At 40.9% G+C, this 10,367-nt stretch overlaps 1 long non-coding RNA gene across 2 annotated transcripts; it reads left to right on the top strand.

Annotated features, from left to right (window-relative positions):
* The first annotated feature begins 865 nt into the window (after nt 1-865).
* On the top strand, nt 866-2,874 carry LOC307121979. Of its 2 annotated transcripts, XR_013815995.1 has the most exons (5): nt 866-928; nt 1,208-1,365; nt 1,763-1,819; nt 1,930-1,983; nt 2,731-2,874. It is a non-coding gene; the product is annotated as an uncharacterized lncRNA (long non-coding RNA). The 2 variants fall into 2 exon arrangements; XR_013815994.1 differs by lacking the exon at nt 1,930-1,983.
* Nucleotides 2,875-10,367: the final 7,493 nt, after the last annotated feature.

Below are 10,367 nucleotides of genomic sequence, written 5' to 3'. Positions count from 1 at the left end.
GCAAATCAGAAATTCAGGATGAATGAAAAAAATCAGATGGGAATAGACATTGAAAATATAGAGAAGAATATATAGAGAATAAATATAGAATATAGAGAATACCATTCATTTCATGGTATAAATTCCCAAAGTTGAGAAAAAAAAAACCTCTGATTTAAGGGTAACTTCAGTGATTTAGCATTAAGCTTTGTATTTAAACTGTGTCATTTATGTAGTAGAAATATGAAATTATTTTTGAATTTGATGCCTTCTAGACTGAGAAAAGACAGAAAATGTATTTTTGTCTCATGTGGATGAAAGACAACAACTCCCAGAATGCACTTGCTTCGCTGCCCTACGAGGCCACTCCGTACACCGTTGTTTTGATCTTCATAGTAATACAATCATTTCGTTCAGTTAGAGAATAAACACTACAATTAAAAACTGAACGTGTCTTTTCAATAAAGTGTGAGTGAGCCAAATGAAAGTCACGGCACAGATGCAGCAGTGTCAGATTTCATTCCTCATGAAGAGCTGAGCTGAGGTAACGTTAAGCGCCAGTCTGGCACGTTTTCAGATCGTATATGGAAGCTAAACTATCACAGGAATTCATTGAAAAGTTGAAACACTCACTTTACTCTGCACCGCGCTCCGTTATGATTGTCCATGTGGCCGTCTGTGTCTTACATTCTGTGCGTGAGATCTCTCCCCTATGGGCGGGTTGATAACATGCGGAACAGCGCGATCTAGTGGCTGTAGTCTTTAGCCTCGGGCCAAAAAATCCCAATAATAACCAACTGCAGAACCGCAGAACCCATATACGTCACTCACAACAGTCTGAGAGCAACAGCGCCACGCCACAGTGACGTCACTCACAACAATCTGAGGACCGGAAGTGGGCGGAGTTAACGAAAACTAAACAATCGGCATGGCGGAAAAAGAGAATACGGTAAACAGTTGTTTTTGTGTTGTGGTTTTAATCTATCAAGTTTATTTGTGTTGTGTATTTGATCCATAGTTGTTGTATTAACACTTTATACAGCACGTGGCTCTAATCTTTTTTTAAACGAGCTTTACGATGTCTCTCGCATCTGTTGATATGGTCTTGCTTTAAGTTACATATTTATTGTTTGTGATTTTACTTTGTTGTTGGCGCTGTATTTTTTATTTAATTACCTTTTCTGATACTGACCAATGTGTTTTATGTGGATTTTTTTCGAATTTATAGAGGCACATTACGATTTGGAGAGGCTCAGCTTTACTTCATTTTCATCAATGCAAGACATTCTGCAACAGTTTTCACTGCCCAGTGTTTTTAAACTGACCAGATGGCACTAGTTGAATGCACACCTTCAAATTCACTTCAAAAAGCAGCTGTCCATGAAGGTATGAATGTTTTGAGTGGCAAGAAATAGTATTTATTTGTTATCCCTTTAGAATTAGTTGGTTTTCTGCATGATTTGGTCAAAAGTGTCATCTCATCTTCAAAGTTTCAAGTAGATATATTTATATATAAGCACAATGTGCTTAAGCTAACAAAATACAAACAATATTTCATGTGTCTGAATATGTCCTATTAAAATCAAATCAAATACACAACCAAACATCTGATATGAATTGCCAAATATAGATATTGTTCATTTGGATGACGTTCTGAAAGTTTCTTTTATATTCTGAATTTGCAGTAAGTGGTCATTTTTGCTTGAGAACAATGAAACTTGTCTCTCTTGTACAATTTTTATGGTTACATTATATATAATATTTCTGTTTGATTATGTTGCAGTAAATTGACAAGCAGACTCACCCCAGCACAGGACAATGGAAGCTGATCAAAAACAAGGTTAGTTTTAAAAGGCTCTCATAAAGACATAAGCTACTTATACAGATAGTGTGTTGTTATATCTGTCACATCTTTTCCAGGAATAACTTAATAATGTTCTATTGTTTTAGACTGTTCCACAACAGTTGGTCGGCTCTATTGACTGTGGGATATTCATGTTAATAGTAAGACATTTTTTTTAAAAATAAGAGCTTCTCTTCATTAGGATGAAAAACATGACGGCTTTTCACACTTGAAATAGTAAACCCCGGGTAAACAGAATCCTGGGTTATCTTGTTTCACACTGATCATCATTAACCTGAGATGAACAATTAATCCTGGGTATTCATACACTGCCGTTCCACACTGTACTGTACTAAGCCATAGGATAACATCCTTATTTGCAGTGTCACTGATTGGACGAACACTGCACACAATATGTTTACATAAATGCTCAAGCTTTGCATGTCCTCGTATTACAAGTTTATCCTGAATGGACATTTCAGACTATAAAATAATTAAAATGGTCTCTTCTTCACTGCAATTGTTGCGTTTTCTGTCAGCATTTGACGTTTTTCCTCTCCAACTGTGAATTTATTATTTATATAGAATGCACAGTGTTTCAGTGACTGTCCAAAGCACGTAAATATAAAAGTGTGAAATGTTACTTTACCCGGGGTTAAAAGTGTGTTTAGAACGACGATAAGCACAGTGTGAAAGCTTGCCTTTGATTTCTGTATACATTTTGAACTGAAAATGGTTAATTAATTTGATTTGTGACAGGGTATGATTTGTCACAAATATAGACATGAGGAAAATTGAATTTCAAAACTTTTTTACAAACTATTATACATGCTACATCCTTCAACACACGAGAATGTTAAAAAACTTCCAACATTTCATCCCATTTTTTGTACCCTTCTCTCATGAAGGAGCCACGGATCACAGAAGACCTCTGCACTGCAGGTGAACTACCAAACGTTTTCAGAGGTTTCGTGGAGGAGCCGTGCTTTCTGAAATTGAAAGAGGAAGACCAGGAAAAAGCCCTTCAACTTTCACAGGCTGAAATGGTTGACCAACAACTTCCCAAAGAGCCTTTAGTATTTTTTAAGTGTTTGGACTAAAGGAGTCTCAGAATTAATTGTATATTTATGGAGATTTCATTTGATTTAATTTGTCATGTACCTGCTGTGCAATAACTTTGAACCTAGTTCAATATATTCTCTTTGGTCTGATTGTGTATTTTTTTAAAGCAAACCCCAGCTAGTATATGATGCCTTTGGGGAAGTAAATAATTTGTGTGTTGTTTTAGGATTTGATTAATCTGAATCTGCTTGAATTATGCATTCCAGTGTAGAATTGTGTAATGTGTATTATGTACTATGAAAAAAGGTTCATTCTGAAATGCTTGAGTAAAAAATATTTTGTCATATAAATAAATGTTCAAATGCTCAATCTTTGTTTTCATTTTTAGTGTTTTAAGCTTTATGTTCAATTGATCTAATATAATCTTTAAAGACATAATATAAATAGAAACTTTTTACTTTAAAAATCCTTAACAAAACGTTGCAATGGGGTTTATATATATATATATATATATATATATATATATATATATATATATATATATATATATATATATATAAACTTACATTTTATATATATATATATTAATTTACATTACATATATAACTTGCGTTATAAATATATTCAATGTGTAATGTGTGTATTTTTATGATTTAACTATGTACTATTAATGAAAAGTGAGTATATCTATCTATCTATATCTCTCTACAATTAGAACGTATTAATAAAATACTTGACATTATTAACATGGTTTGAAACTTGGGTTTGAAACGCTCCAATGTATGATTGCTCCATGAGCATTGAGCAATGTATACGAAGATAAATCAGCTCCGCCTACTTCCGGCATGAGACCGTGGTGTGGTGCTGTTGCTCTCAGACGGTTGTGAGCGACGTCACTGTGGCGTGGTGCTGTTGCTCTCAGACTGTTGTGAGTGACGTATATGGTTCTGCGGTTCTGCAGTTGGTCGTGTCTCAAAAATCCTCAGATCATCAGAGGATTTTTTCCAGAAATAAAATGCACAATTCTCTGGTCTCAGGGGGATATGAGGGGGGAAAGCACCATAATTTGAATATACTACCGGGTTTCTACTGATACAAAGCCTAATGCTAAATCACTGGAGTTACCCTTTAATGGATATGTGCAATATCTACTTCTGAAATGTCAATGAAAATCATTAATTTCTTTCATTTAATTATTTAACAGTATCTAACACATTTTGAATGTCAGTGACTAATTTTTCCTTTTGTTGTCCATAAGTGATTTTCTTTCCTCTCGCCCACAAATATCAAACTGGTGTCTTGTGAATGTGACTTTGTTACCAGGCGGACTGGTGCAGCATAAATGCAGCATAAACTCTGTGGCCCTCCAGGGAGTTTGACCCTCCTGGCTTAAAGGGGTCATGATATTAGGAGCTGTGAATGCGTTTCTATGGCACCACTATCAACGCTGAAATAAATCTACAGTGGTCAGGTGGTACAGCAGTCATGTGGTTACAGAAGGAGCTCTGCTTTTATTCAACTTCCAGGAGTAAAAGACACAAGACAATCAGTCCGCCTGGTGTGAAGGAAATTTTACATTTAGATGTGTTTTACTATTAGATGTGTTTTTATTTCATCTAGATGTAGTTTTAACTCTTAGAAGTGTTCATTTTACTTCGAGGTGTTTTTACTTAGATGTGAACCTTAACCTTTTATTCCTAGATGTGTATCACTTGTTAACATTGAACTATTAACATTGAACATGTATTTGTACTAATCATTACTAAAGAAATGTAACCAAGCTTTTAGAAATGCATACGTTAAGTGCAGGAACTCATTGTTCTGGGTGATAAATGGAAACTAGCTGGCGGGAACATATTGTTCTGAGTGATAGAGTGCTCAGTTGCAAGGAAGCTGGGTAGTGCAAGAGGTCAAGATGACATATCGTAATTTAAGTGTGACAAGTATGTGCGTAGCTGCAATTAGACTAGGAATAGACAGAATGTGTGAAAATGATGTAGCTTAAAAACAGGAACTTCTGCAGAAGTGGATATTGTGCTGACAAGTTAGAATTTACAACAGACAAGGGGTCTTGAATACAGATGTTTCCTTTTAAGGCAAACAAAGATTGGGTGTAACCGACCCAGGATGTGTGAGAGGTATATAATGATGTCGAGGAGAGCTAACTTTGCCCTTCTCATGACATACATTCTCTGTATGTGAACTGCCTATTTCTTGCAAGAAATAAAATCATGTTTGATACTTTGACTTTTCAAAGGTTTGAATTTGTATTCCTCCCTCCTCATTTTTCGAATAGAATTATTTCCACAACACTGGTAACAAAGTCACGTTCACAAGACACCAGTTTGATATTATGTTCCCGAACTGGCCTTTTTTGTCTGAGGTCAACTTATGACATGTGCATGGTTTTTAAATTTAAATTCAAATATGTTCCCGTTTACGAACTCCTGTCAAGACTCTGGCAGCAGCATTCTGAACCATCTGAAGGCGATTAATGGAGGATTGGCTAATCCCCAAATAAAGTGAATTACAATAATCAAGTCTTGTGGTGATAAAACCATGTATCACTCTCTCAAAATTTGTAAATGAAAGAAAAGACTTTATTTTTACCATGGTTTTTACATTCAAAAACATCATTATGAATAAGTAATAGGTTTTTTATACCCTGGTTTTGAGCCTCTCTCATGGAACGCTCGTTTTTTTACTCCCCCCGTTACATGTGGGGGATTGTTTTGAAAATGCAAGTTTTGCTGCTCTCTGACATTACAGGGAAGCACATTCGCAGATCTCTGTTTGCTGAGCCAGATTTCAATTAAAGCTTTAATTTGACTAACAAGTAAGTCTTTACTCAAAGAAAAGTTGATTTCTCAATTCTTGACCCCTTTAAAATTAGTGTTACTGAGGCAGTCGTTTCAAAATGAATTGATACAAGGATAAAAATTTCTGTGTAGTTTTGATCCCCGCAATGTCTAAAAACTGGTTGTTTGGTTTGGCAGACCTCAGATTTACACAATACCTGAACTTTTATGGCAAAGTATTTGTAATCTGAAGGGACATTTTTTAAACCAATATTTTATTAGGTTTTTTTTGTTTTAGGTCTTAAAGTTCATAAGAAAGGGTGGTCATTAGCCGCGTATTTAAGCAGTCGTACCATGTTTACTGTGGTAATAGTTAGCGCAAATAGTCTTTTGCATCACTATTTCTGCCTTATACACTGGTCAGAATCCACATCGGATCACAAACAGAAGTTATTTCAAACACTTGCTGCTGTCTGAAAGTGAGTTTTGAGCTAAATGATTTTAAAAGTCTTTAATGCTAATGTTAGCTGGTGTATGAAATCATCCATGCTCGCGGCGCTGCCGTCTCCATACTCAGATAAACTCTGCCTTTGTTTGTAACCACTCCTCTAGCCCGAGCTGCCCTGCTTTGGCAATATCATCCAACTGCGGCCACAAATGGGTGTTATCATGTGAGTCAAGATGGCGCCGAGGACGGCCGCAACGTCGCAAGCTCTGCTGAAGCATTGTAGTTTTTTGTTTGTTCTGTTTATAGTTTTTGTGTTTTTTGTCTTGGATGTTGTCTGCCTTACTACGTACGACAGACAGACACTTTTGGACATTGGTTCGGCAATCGCACACCGAAAACCGGACTTTAAATTCATCAACGACGACATGCCGTTTACAAACACAGCAGCGGAACCCTTTGTCTGGGTGGCCCGGCCGCGGAGACGCGGCCGGAGAAGGGGCTGTAGAGCTGGCGTACTCGTCAGATTAAGACGCCGCGCAAACCGACCCCCGCTTCCCAGTATTTTACTGGCAAATGTTCAGTCTCTGGACAATAAACTCTGCGAGCTGAGAGCGCGGATCTCTTTCCAACGAGACACGAGGGACTGCTGCATTATCTGCCTTACAGAAACTTGGATGTCCGCTGAGATTCCAGACTCAGCCATCGAAACCACGGGGTTCTCCGTGCATCGGATGGACAGAGAAAAAGATCTCTCCGGGAAAAGCAAAGGCGGGGGTGTGTGTTTTATGATCAACCGATCCTGGTGTGATCAGAGGAACGTACACTCTATCAAGTCTTTCTGCTCTCCTGATCTGGAATTTCTCATGGTTCTGTGCCGACCATTCTGGCTACCGAGGGAATTCACCGCGGTCATCATCACAGCGGTGTATATTCCCCCACAAGCCGACACAGACCGGGCACTAAAGGAACTGTATAGGTCAGTGAGTGAGCAGGAAACCGCGCATCCTGAGGCTGCGTTTATTGTGACCGGGGACTTTAACAAAGCCAACTTCAAGCGCATCGCACCCAAATACCACCAACATGTTAGCATCAACACGCGAGGGAACCGTGTTTTAGACCACTGCTACTCCCCCTTCAAGGAGGGTTACAAGTCCCTCCCTCGCCCACCATTCGGCAAATCAGATCACGCGTCCATTCTACTTTTGCCCGCTTACAGGCAGAGACTGAAACAGGAAGCACCCGCCCTCAGAACCATCCAGTGCTGGTCAGACCAATCGGACTCTATGCTACAGGACTGTTTTGATCACGCGGACTGGGAGATGTTCCGGTCGGCCTCTGATGACGACATCGAGGTCTACGCTGATAGCGTAACGTGTTTCATCAGGAAGTGCGTAGATGACGTTGTTCCGACCAAAACAATTCGGCTGTACCCAAACCAGAAGCCGTGGATAAATGGGGATGTTCGCGCGGCACTCAATGCGCGGACCTTCACTTTTAACTCTGGTAATGCGGAGGAGCATAAACAAGCAAGTTATGCCCTCCGGAAAACAATCAAAGCAGCAAAACGCCAGTACAGGGACAAGATTGAAGGACAGTTCAACACCACCGACTCCAGAAGCATGTGGAGGGGAATTAACACCATCACAGACTATAAAGGGAACCTAAACTCCACCGTGAACACCGCTGCCTCTCTCCCGGACGAGCTCAACACCTTTTATGCTCGCTTTGAGGGAAATAACACCGCCCTCACGGAGAGAGAGCTCGCGGCTGAAGATACAGAGGTTAGTGCACTCTCCGTATCTGAAGCGGATGTTACCCGATCCTTCCGGCGGGTGAACGTCCGAAAAGCTGCGGGTCCAGACGGGATTCCCGGCCGCGTCATCAGAGCGTGCGCGCGCCAACTGGCTGGAGTTTTCACGGACATCTTTAACCTGTCCCTCTCCCTGTCTGTGGTCCCCACATGCTTCAAAACGTCCACCATTGTTCCTGTACCTAAGCAGTCAAAAACACTCTGCTTAAACGACTGGCGTCCTGTTGCTCTGACCCCCATCATCAGCAAATGCTTTGAGAAACTAGTCAGAAACCACATCTGCTCTGTTCTCCCCCCCTCACTGGACCCACTGCAGTTTGCATACCGCAAAAACCGCTCCACTGATGATGCCATTTCATCAACAATTCACACTGCTCTCTCCCACCTGGAAAAGAGGAACACATATGTGAGAATGCTGTTTGTAGACTACAGCTCAGCATTCAACACCATTGTGCCCTCCATACTTGACATTAAACTCCGGGCTCTCGGCTTAAACAGCTTGTTATGCAGCTGGATCCTGGACTTCCTGTCAAACAGACGCCAGGTGGTCAGAATGGGCAGTAACATCTCCTCACCACTGACTCTCAACACTGGAGCCCCTCAGGGCTGTGTTCTCAGCCCACTCCTGTACTCCTTGTACACACATGACTGTGTGGCAACCCACAGCTCCAACACCATCATCAAGTTTGCTGACGATACGACGGTGGTAGGTCTCATCACTGACAATGATGAAACGGCCTACAGAGAGGAGGTGCACACTCTGACACGATGGTGTCAGGAGCACAACCTCTCCCTCAACGTCAGCAAGACCAAGGAGCTGGTGGTCGACTTCAGGAGGAATGAGAGAGAACACCGCCCCATCACCATCGATGGAGCACCGGTGGAGAGAGTCAGCAGCTTCAAGTTCCTCGGTGTCCACATCACAGAGGAACTCTCATGGTCCGTCCACACCGAGGCCGTTGTGAAGAAGGCTCATCAGCGCCTTTTCTTCCTGCGACGGCTGAGGAGGTTTGGAATGAGCCGCCACATCCTCACACGGTTCTACACCTGCACCATAGAGAGCCTGCTGACTGGCTGCATCACCACCTGGTACGGCAACAGTACCGCCCGCAGCCGCAAAGCCCTGCAAAGGGTAGTGCGCACGGCCAGCTGCATCATCGGAGGTGAGCTTCCCTCCCTCCAGGACATTTATGTCAGGCGGTGTGTGAAGAGAGCTCAGAGGATCATCAGAGACTCTAGCCACCCGAGCCATGGGCTGCTCTCACTGCTGCCATCAGGCAGACGGTACCGCAGCATCAGAACACGCACCAGCCGACTCCAGAACAGCTTCTTCCCACAAACAATCAGACTCCTTAACTCTTGACCCATCAGGATCATAACACACACTGGACAGAATATCACTCAGCACAACCCACTGTAGATAAACACACATATACACATTTATTTATCATACAGCATCTATTGCACTTTGGATTTCAATTTTTCAATCTGTGAATAATATTTTATACTGTACATTGTATATTATTATTACTATTATAGCGTAATGTATATTGTTTAGTGTATGTTTAGTGTATATTGTTTAAAGTATATGTATATTGTAAGTATGTGTATATTGTTTAAAGCTGTGAGAACTACACTCACATTGTGTAAATTATTTATTGTTTATTGTAGAGTTTACTGTGCTGTGAGTAATTGTGGGCGCATCAGTGTAATCTGATGCTGCTTTAAATGTTGTACATGTCATGTCATGACTACCATGTTGCTCGGAACTGCACCTAAGAATTTCACCTACTGTTGCACTTGTGCATATGTAGAGTGACAAATAAAGTGATTTGATTTTGATTTGATTTGATTTATCGCGCTGGTGGGGGTTACCGTTTTCGCAGACTGGAACGCCCCCTTCTTCTTCCACTTCTGCTGAACTGCTAGCTGTCAACATCCGGATTAATATGTTCAACATTCGCTAAATAAAAACTAGTGTTGGATGACAAAAATGTTAGTGAGGGTCGATTAGGGAAGAGATCAAGTCAGAACTGATGTCCTGTGTAACAGATGCGCACATTTGATCTGAACTGATCTAACCGCTGGAAAACACGGCTCACACATCCACAATCCAGCGCTCCAGAACGGCTCACAATCAATGAATAGCGCACATTTATGCCATGCAATTGTTTATGAACACATGCTGATGAATAATGACAATGTTTACTTTACGATATTTATATAGTAATATGTTTTAGACGGTTGTAACAATGCAATACTCCGCTTTGGACCAAGGTAATCGGCAGGCCAAAAAAAAACTGGCTGCTGGCCCAGAGGAAGCCCCGACGAGGCCCGATCAAGCCCCGTAAGTAACAGTGGAAACGCAACTGGCCCTGGCATGCACTAGCACGCCCGCTTTTGGCCCAACAGTGTGTATGTAGCCTA

Source organism: Gobio gobio (genome assembly GCF_949357685.1).
Source record: "Gobio gobio genome assembly, chromosome: 25".
NCBI lineage: Eukaryota > Metazoa > Chordata > Actinopteri > Cypriniformes > Gobionidae > Gobio > Gobio gobio.
Note: the sequence above shows the minus strand (reverse complement) of the source record. Positions and strands in the feature narration are given on the sequence as shown.